General features: G+C 32.3%; 1 protein-coding gene across 1 annotated transcript in view; it reads left to right on the top strand.

Moving 5' to 3' along the window:
• LOC106064037 (uncharacterized) overlaps nt 1–2,494 on the top strand; it is a 23,267-nt gene extending 20,773 nt beyond the window's left edge. Inside the window, exon 9 of the mRNA XM_056028525.1 lies at nt 1,354–2,494. The gene's annotated coding sequence lies outside the window, so the exon portion shown is untranslated. The remainder of the gene's footprint in view (nt 1–1,353) is intronic.
• The last annotated feature ends 6,857 nt before the right edge of the window (nt 2,495–9,351 follow it).

The raw sequence follows: 9,351 nt of genomic DNA on the forward strand, positions 1-9,351 counted from the left end.
GTAAACAAAAATATGTATTTTGTATATTTTTAGGCTTTTGGTAATTTAGGCCCATAAAACTTTTGTCTCATAGGCTCTCAAAAAACAGCATAAAACATGTTTTAGACACAGATTTAAGCAATAAAATGATTGTAATGTAATGAAAAATGATTTGCTCTACTTAATTATGTTATTATTTTAAAATTGATATCCTAGACCTAAGCCTCGAATTTTCTCTGGGAATACCTCCCCTTAATTTGTCTAATCAAACGAATCTAGATAGCCCACCACAGATTTGCATGATTGGTTTGATTTGTCTTAAGTCACATGTCCACATTTTAGTTTGGACAGTTCATTATCAAGCTATTCAACAGTGAACATCGCATCGTCGCTTAGAAAATTGAATCAGAAATATCCTTACATCTACTAGTATAGGTCTACCTTTCATCTCTATATTCATTTAACCAATTTGGTTTAAGCCCAACCTCGAATTATTGTATTAACATTAATGCAGCAATCACCAGCAATGAGCGTTTGTATTGTGTAGCTTAGCCTATGTCACATATACGGCTTTAAATATATAAACAAAGTTATATATTAGTTAAAATGCCAGTAACTCCACAATGGTCTGGTTTTAAGTCCAGAATGTGAAAGGAAGAGGGGCGAGCATATGTTAGGCTACATACAACTCTTCATAAACATCTAGCTATTGGTATTGAAAACTCGTGGATTTCAGATAATTATCTGCACTTATAAGGAAACCCATTAAGTTTTATTTAATAATAAAATAAAGAATATGATGCACATACACGGTAAACCATTACGATTAGTTTAATTGAAAGTAATTACATTAAATTAATAATTTGATTCATTATAGTATCCTTAAAAAAATAATACTTTGGAAAAATAGTTTCAGCAAAAATAAATAAATATAGGCCTATGACCCGTATATATGTATAGGAAACCTTACAATTTTTTAGCCTTACAAACCAAAAAAAAAAACAACAAATTAAAAAAATAAAGATAATTCATTCACATTTATTTTTTAATAGGCACATATAATATTTTATTATTATAACTACATAATACTATCGACACCGTCAAGCCGGTAGTAACCTTGTGACCTGATTGCCTTAGCCATAGACAACGCGGCGCTGCCACTTGCGTAAAATTCTTCCTCACTAGTCGAAGACAAGCCATATTATTATTCTATCTCTCTAGTTAGCTAGTTATTTAGATTATGTCCTTTTTTAAAAGTAATTTTGCCTACCTTTTTGTAAATTTAAAATTATTGAATGTGATCTTTTAAAAATATTAAATCTTTATATTTGTATTATTAATAAATTGTAGTATTATATCTCTATTTTTTTTCAGGTCCGAATTGCACATGCGTTCATCTTTGGGACATAGTATTAATCATACTGTTTATGCAGGGTACAAACAGAATTTTAATGTTTCTACATCAAGTCTTGATGATACTTGTATTAATAATAGTTCTTCTGAATAATCTCAGAATTATTCTGTTGTTGAGAAATTTCATTAAAGTTGTTTTTAGTGGTAAGGAATTAGAAGTATTATTATACGTTCTATTACTGCAAAGCATCTAAAGCATCTGCATTTGATTCTACTTTTAATAAACAATTATTACCGCTACTCCAGATGAGCTTCAGCTCTATATTTCTTTTTAAATCATGTCAAAGTTTAAGGTGTATTTAAGCAACAAAATATCAATCTTAAAAGTCAAGATACAGAGTGAATCATTATAAGAGCTGTAAAAGGTAATAAATGTACATTTAAAATATTATTGATTACGATTTGTTTCTGCTAGTCAATTTTTCATGTGTTCCTTTAGAGATAAAGTAATTTTATTCTAGTCATGGCCCTATGTCTTCCTTGTATTGGTGAATGAATAAAATTGTATAACTTATCTTATCTTATATGATACAGACGTTACTTCAAAAAATGAGGATGATTACGTCCTACGCGTCATGCATTCAGTCATGCATATTAACCAATGACTTAAATTCTGCCAAGTCACTGGTTTTCCTGGCTCTAATGCACAAGTGAAGAAGAAGCATTTATACACATTTGTCCTAGCATATGGAATGAGGAATGTGCCTTTATCTTTGTGTCTATCGAAGTATTTTATTAAATTTTGTTTTTGTATTTGAAGATTATGGCTCAGTGCTTTATGTATAATTGCTACTTTACTTTTAAGTCTTCTATCCTGAATGCTTTCTAACTTTAGTGATTTTTCTAAAGGTGTTACTCTAGTCAAATGTGAATATTCGTTTGTTATGAATCTCACTGCTCTATTTTGTGTCTGTTTCAGTTTCTTAATGTTTTCTTGAGTTGAGGGTTCCCAAACGGAGGATGCATATTCTATTATTGGCCGAATCAAGGTTAAATAACATTTTAGTTTTATGTTCTTATTTGATTTATAGAAATTTGTTTTAATAAACCCTAATGCTTTGTTTGATTTTTTTGTAGTTTTATGAATAAAGGGAAAAAAGGTATTTAAAAGTTTGACATTTTTAAATAGTATTGTTTTTGTCTAATGTTCAGTTCTTTAAAGAACGCTATGTAATAATGCAGTGGGTACCGAGTCACATAGGTGTGACTGGCAACACAATTGCAGACTCTTTGGTCCACCACGGAGGGCAAATTCCAGCCACTGAACAGGCTGTAAGCTTTCATCAAGCCCTGGCTATAATACAAAAAAAAAAAAAAAAAATTAAAAAGTGGTTTGAGTGCTGGGACAAGTCCCAAAAAGCCCGTGGAGTCTGGGAGCGCATGAGGCACCCTGAGCGCATGAGCCCCCGCTAATGGGTATGAACTAGTCAAACCATTCTTTGTTTGTATTTTATTGTCCAAAGTAATACAATTTCAAAGAATCATTTGGCTTTTCTTTTGGCTTGATAACTAAATAATGTATTTTCAATAAAGAGACATTTGCGGAATATTACTAAAATAATATGTCAGAAGAGAGATTTAAAGAAAAAAAAAAAAAACTTTTACCGATTATGAGATTTCTATTTATAGTTCATTTTTTTTTAAATACTATCATTAACAAGGGAGAAATCATCAGCTTTTTAATAGTTTTTCTTGTTTTGTTTTTTTAAATCATAACTTGATAGTTGACAGACAACGAGATGCCGTTAAAAAATATCTAAGACTTTTTTTTATGGCGAAATTTACATAACTCTTTGTGTACGGAAGGAGATCTATTGCACTAACTATTATATATCATTTTCGGACAGCATTTCTTTTCCCTGCAGCTTTACAAAAAATAATGTTGAAAATAGTTACTCTGCTCGAGTCAAGATTCGAACTCGCTCTCGACTCCTGAAGTACGGAATTCCAATGTTGAAGTGCAAGTTTATTTTTTCCTAATTTTTTGTGACTTTTTTGTTTTTGGTCGGTTTCTTGTATTAAAGTAGACCAACCTAAAGTAAATCAGGCAAGAATTCTTGACTAAAAGCGTATCAATAAATTAACAGCAACATTAAAAATAGAAATCTTATATAATACAGACGTTACTCTTCAAAAACAAAAAGATGATTATTTTATTATACAGATCTAGAACACTACAGTCTTTATAAAATTTAGATCTACATCTTCAATATATCTACTATATATTTGTGAAGTACCACTCATTCATTAATCAAGAGATCTCTTAAACAGTTGTACTTATCTGCATGAAATTTCGTATACAGGTTCTTTTTACCTCCAAGAAGCTCACTGAAAACGGTTTTCGACACAATCGCAACATTGAGATCGCTATTCGCAAAAACCCACATAGCTTTCTATCAAACCTTTGTATTTTATTTTCGTTACTGACCCAAAAGGCAGCAGTTCATATAAAGCTTTTTAAAAAAATATCACGAATGACATATTTTTAAAACACTTTTACATACATTTTACAAAAGTCTACATATCTATTATACATTAACGAAATACCACTGAATGATTGATCAAGAGATCTCTTAAACTGTCGTACAGATCCGCATGAATTTTTGGAGTCAGATTTCTTTAACTTCCTAGACGCTCACTAAGAACTTTGTTTGATATATTCGCAGCCTGATGACCTATATTTGCTTAAAAAAAAATGGACGATTTCTATTAAACCTTTGTATTTTATATTCAATATTTCCCTAAAAGGCCGAAGTGTAATTAGAAAGCCTAAATAGAAATATTTCACAGATTCCGTATTTTTAAAGCATTCCCCCCCCCCACCAAGTCTTCTCTTTTTTAATAAGCCTTACGTCTTTTCCACTTTCAAATGCGAAGATATTTTCAATCAGGTGAACGAAAACAATTTGCTGTTCAAACTACATTGGAAAAACTGTATCACACTAACGTTCGTTGGCCCTCCAGGGGGAAAGTGTTAAAGCGTGTTGTCCAACTCAAGGCTGAGCTGATTTCATTTTTGGAAAAAAAAAAACTTTAGATTTTCTTTTCATGATGAGATCTGGTGGGTTTAGGTGACATTTCTCTTTGATTTATTTGACAAATTAAATTCACTGAATTTAGGTCTTCAAGGAGCATCGGAAACCGTCATCACTGCATCCTCAAAACTGAAAGTCATTTGGTGAAAAATTGTCTTTGTGGCAAAGTAAGATCTCGAAAGGTGTCTTCGACTGCTTTCCTACTTACAATGAATGTGTTTCAAATAAAGAAATCACCCCCGAAATTCTTCACTCTTTGATACACCTGCAGTCAGCATTGCAGCCTTACTTTCCAACAGTTGGAAGTGATGAATATGGATAGGTGAGCTCTCCATTTTGGAAACAATAAAGCTACAAATCTTACAAATTGAAGAAGAAGCGCAGCTCACTGATTTAAAAAAAAACGATGCAGTTATTAATTTTTTCCGAGAAAAGCCTGTGGATGTGTTTTGGATTTGGATCCTGCAATCGATTTCAAGCAATCTAAATAATTCTTCCATTTGCATCTTCGTAGTTTTGTTAGTTTGGAATTTCAGCACTGACGGAAATCAAGTCTAGAAAAAGAGACTTCTTACAGTAGACGCTGAAATGCGAGCTTGTTCGTCGACTTTAGAGCCTCGATTAGATGGCATTTGCTCTCAAAAACAGGCACACCGTTCACATTGAATGTAATACTTAAAAACAGGTCAAATCTTTTTTTTAAATTTATTCTAAAACAACTTTTCTTCTTCCTGGTGTCCCGCAATTTTTTTTTTTTTTTGTTTTTCTGTACCAACAGACGAAATGTTTGAGAAACACTGGTCTAAACTATATCTAATATCGGTAATTTCCGATATTTACGTCTCTAGGGAACCCTCGCCAGATTTTTCAATACATATTCAGTGCGCTGGATTAAGACAAAAATAATATTCCCCCCCCCCCCCCCAAAAAAAAAAAGTTGATAACCTAGTTGATTTGTTAATGTTTTAGTTGATATTTAATTTCGCCAAATAAATACTGATAGGGTTAGAGAAAAATAAAACATAGAAATAATAGCACCATGTAGAGCCGTACTGTGAAACTTAATAGTACTGTATATTGATTAAACAAATAGGAATATAGACATCTTAGCTAACTTCTCCCCCCCCCCACCCCCACCTTTCCCGTTTTACTTTTAAGACTTAGTTTTTTCATAACACAACCCTTAATTATCAAAACTTTATATTATAGTAGGCAGCTGAAGATAACCCGTTATATTTATTTTATTTTTTGTTTTACTGTTGTACCAGTAACCAACAAAATCCATCTGGCAACAAATGGCCGCTTGTTGCCAGGATAGCAACAGGCGGCCATTTGTAAATACGCTAGCTCAATGCAGTAATTACTGTAATAGTGTAGGATGTGACCTAAGCAGAAACAGGTTTCTAGATCTAGATATATATTCTTTATTTATAAAAGACTTCGATTAAGAATCTAGATCTAGATGTAGATCTAGTAAAATAATAATTTACTCTTTAGATCTGTAGAGAGCCTAAATCTAGATTTACATCTATTTAAAGTCAAGTAATTTGACTTTTCCATTTAACTAAAATATAATGATGCATTAGCTTTGATTTGAGTTGACAATTTTGAGAATTGGACATTAATGGCCTAAAAGTCATGAAACGAAGAACATTTTACATCGTCTTTATCTAGATTATACGATAATACATAGATCCAGATTATAGTAAATTATAAAAGTATAATATCTAGAATCTAGATGTCTATTAAAATTTTTATAGGTAGCCTAACTAGATATATAAATCATGTAGATCTAAATCCACGAGTGGATCCAGAACTTTTGAGTTGGGTATTGGGTGATTTATTTCCCAAACCCTGCACTAACGCCCTGTAAATCCTAACCCCATGAAACCAATGTATAAAATATACGCATACACGCATACACACTGCACACACACACACTGCACACACACACTGCGCACACACACACACACACACTGCACACACACACACTGCACACACACACATACACACTGCACACACACACATACTGCACACACACACATACACACTGCACACACACACACACACACACACACACACATATATAAATATATATATATATTTGAGAATTTAATAAAAGACAGTATTGCCTGCGACCTGCGGGCTTTAGTTTGAGTATTATCTAATTAGTGGATAGGATCTAAATCTAAATCAAACATGGCGAATGTTTCCTTATCATTTTCTTTTATATTTTGCCACGAAAATGAAAGTGGAGTGTGAAAATGAGTTTACCCGTCCTGCCGATATATTCATAATCAAATTTAAAATAATGTGAAAACGAATTTAGCCGATTTGCTAAAAAAAAGTTTGGTCCTTTATGTATATATATATATAAATATATATATATATATATATATATATATATATATATATATATATATATATATATATATATATATATATATATATATATATATATATATATATATATATAATTCATGGGCGTAGCCAAAAGGGGGGCTAATTTAGTTGATAAAGAAACAAATTAAACATCAAATTTCATTTAAATCTTGCTTTTAGATTTATTATTAGAAATAAATATATCTAAATTTGTTCTAGAATATGGAATAAGAGATGTTAATTTATGTTTGTGTCTATTAGTGTGATCTATTTGGATGTGTTTTAGAATTCGTTAGTTGCAATTTAGTGTTTTATAAAACAACAACAACTAATAAATAAGTTCCGATGCTTTGGGTTATAGTAATAATAATTCTATGAGTCACTCATTGTTATTTAATTCAAAGCGTTTTAGTTTACACTTATTATTTCTAAATTGCTTTTATCTAGATGCTCTTCACATGGAAATTGTGTCAAAGCTGTGCCAAGAAAACACCATTATGAAAATGTGAATATATTTAGACTTATTTTTTCATACACAATACTGTAAACAATCTTAAAAGATGGAAGCAAACAAACAATCTTTAAAGGAAGTGGAACCAAACGTTTACAACCCAATTGAAAGTAAATGTACGGCGTTAATGTATGCTGCCAAAGCTGGACATCTCGAAACTGTTCGTGTCTTGCTTAAATTTAATGCAAACATCGATGAGCAGAATTCAGATGGACAAACTGCTTTAATGTTTGTAATGATCTAAGGAATATTATTGCCAAGTTTCGTTCAAATTGATCAACAGATGTTTATTTCTACAAGGTATACGCATACATACACTTTACATTCATCTTTATATAATACTTCATTGGTTCATTCGACTGTATATTGCGGTTACTGAACATGTTTAGTCGGTCACGTTTGTGGTCAATTTAACTATTTGGTGAGTTTACGAAATAAATATTGTTACGTATTTCTGAATCTTCTGGCTAAATGTACTAGTAGGCACACAAATAAAAACACTGCAAAGAACTTGACGACTCAACTCTCAGCTTCATATAACTTTATTGACTAATAACTCTAACAATTTGTTACTGTAACATGTAGCGTAGAAGACTGTACAATATCTGTCAGTTTACAGTTAGCTATACTTCGTTGCAATTCATCTCTTCACTTCGTTGCAATTCCTCTCTTCTCAACTTTCCTCGAGCCGTATTCCACAGAACAGACCAACGACACACTTCCCAGTGTCGCTCCAGGTCTCCCAAAGCTGAACCAAGTCGTACTCAAGTCTACCGAATCAGAGCCGCACACGTCTTACATCGACTGTATCGACTGTAACGGCTCAAGTCCACTGTAGTTCACCGTATAGACTTTAACGACAGTAGTCCATTCCAGTTAACTCTACCCTAGTTAACTTGCATCGAGTCGTACACATCTCTCTTCTACTGTCTCGCACAGTAGACAACAGTACCGACGACTCACTCACGACTCCATACGACTGACTTTCACATTATAACTCTCTGGCTTATATAGAGTCCCTAATCGCTTGTCCAAAGTTGCACAAACACGGCTAGTATCCTCTGGAATAACACGTGAGGAAACGTCACATCCTGTCTTTGTTTATACATGTAGATTCCAGAAAACATCGGCTGCAGTGTCATCTTGCCGGGGTCACAAGTTGTGACCTCTATCTGTCACTGGACATTGCTAGTACCTTTTGGAATAACATGTAAGGACACGTCACATCCTGTCTCTGTTTATACATGTACATTCCAGGGAACACCCTCTGCTGTGTTATCTCGTCGGGGTCACACGTAAACCTCTTCCTGTCACTGGTCATTTGTAACACTATAAATGTTAAATGTTTATATATAGCAATAAATAGTCTACTTATCGTCTTTTTTAAACAAAACTTAAATCAATTCACTCTATCTGTCTGTCTTTCTGTCTGTCTATCTGTCTGATAAAAGTATATCCATTCTCAGATAAAGTTGAACCTTAAACAAGTATTTATTGTAACTAACAAAACATGAATCAATAAACAAAAGAACTCAGTTAGACAATTAATTATTGGTAAGTTGTTTTTCTTTTATATCGAACAAGGAAGATAACGTGTACAGTATTGTTTAATAATTTTTAAAGCGGAGTTCTTCCTCTTGACAGATGAGATTGTTTTTTTTTTTTTAAAGGATTTTATTTTTCAAAACGTTGCTTGTTACACGTTACATTTGTGGGATTAAATCTCGCGAGACACCAACTTTTCCACTTAAAATTTCTTTTAACATAAAAAAAAATAAATATAAATAAATTCAAATGCATTTAAACTTGGATTATTCCAATTTTGTTTGTAACAAATTGTAATGTATTTTTTTTTTTCGATTAATAAAAAAGGAAGGGGGGACAATTTTAGAGACTAAAAGCAAATGTCAATGACAACTCTTACTGGGAATTTTGTTGGGTTTTTTTTTAATCGGAAATTCCCCATTTGATTTGTTTTGTTCCATCCGTAAGTAGCCTTCTTGTAAGTCTTGCTGTAAATGTGTGAGTTTA

The sequence above is a fragment of the Biomphalaria glabrata genome, chromosome 5, assembly GCF_947242115.1.
Source record: "Biomphalaria glabrata chromosome 5, xgBioGlab47.1, whole genome shotgun sequence".
Lineage (NCBI taxonomy): Eukaryota > Metazoa > Mollusca > Gastropoda > Planorbidae > Biomphalaria > Biomphalaria glabrata.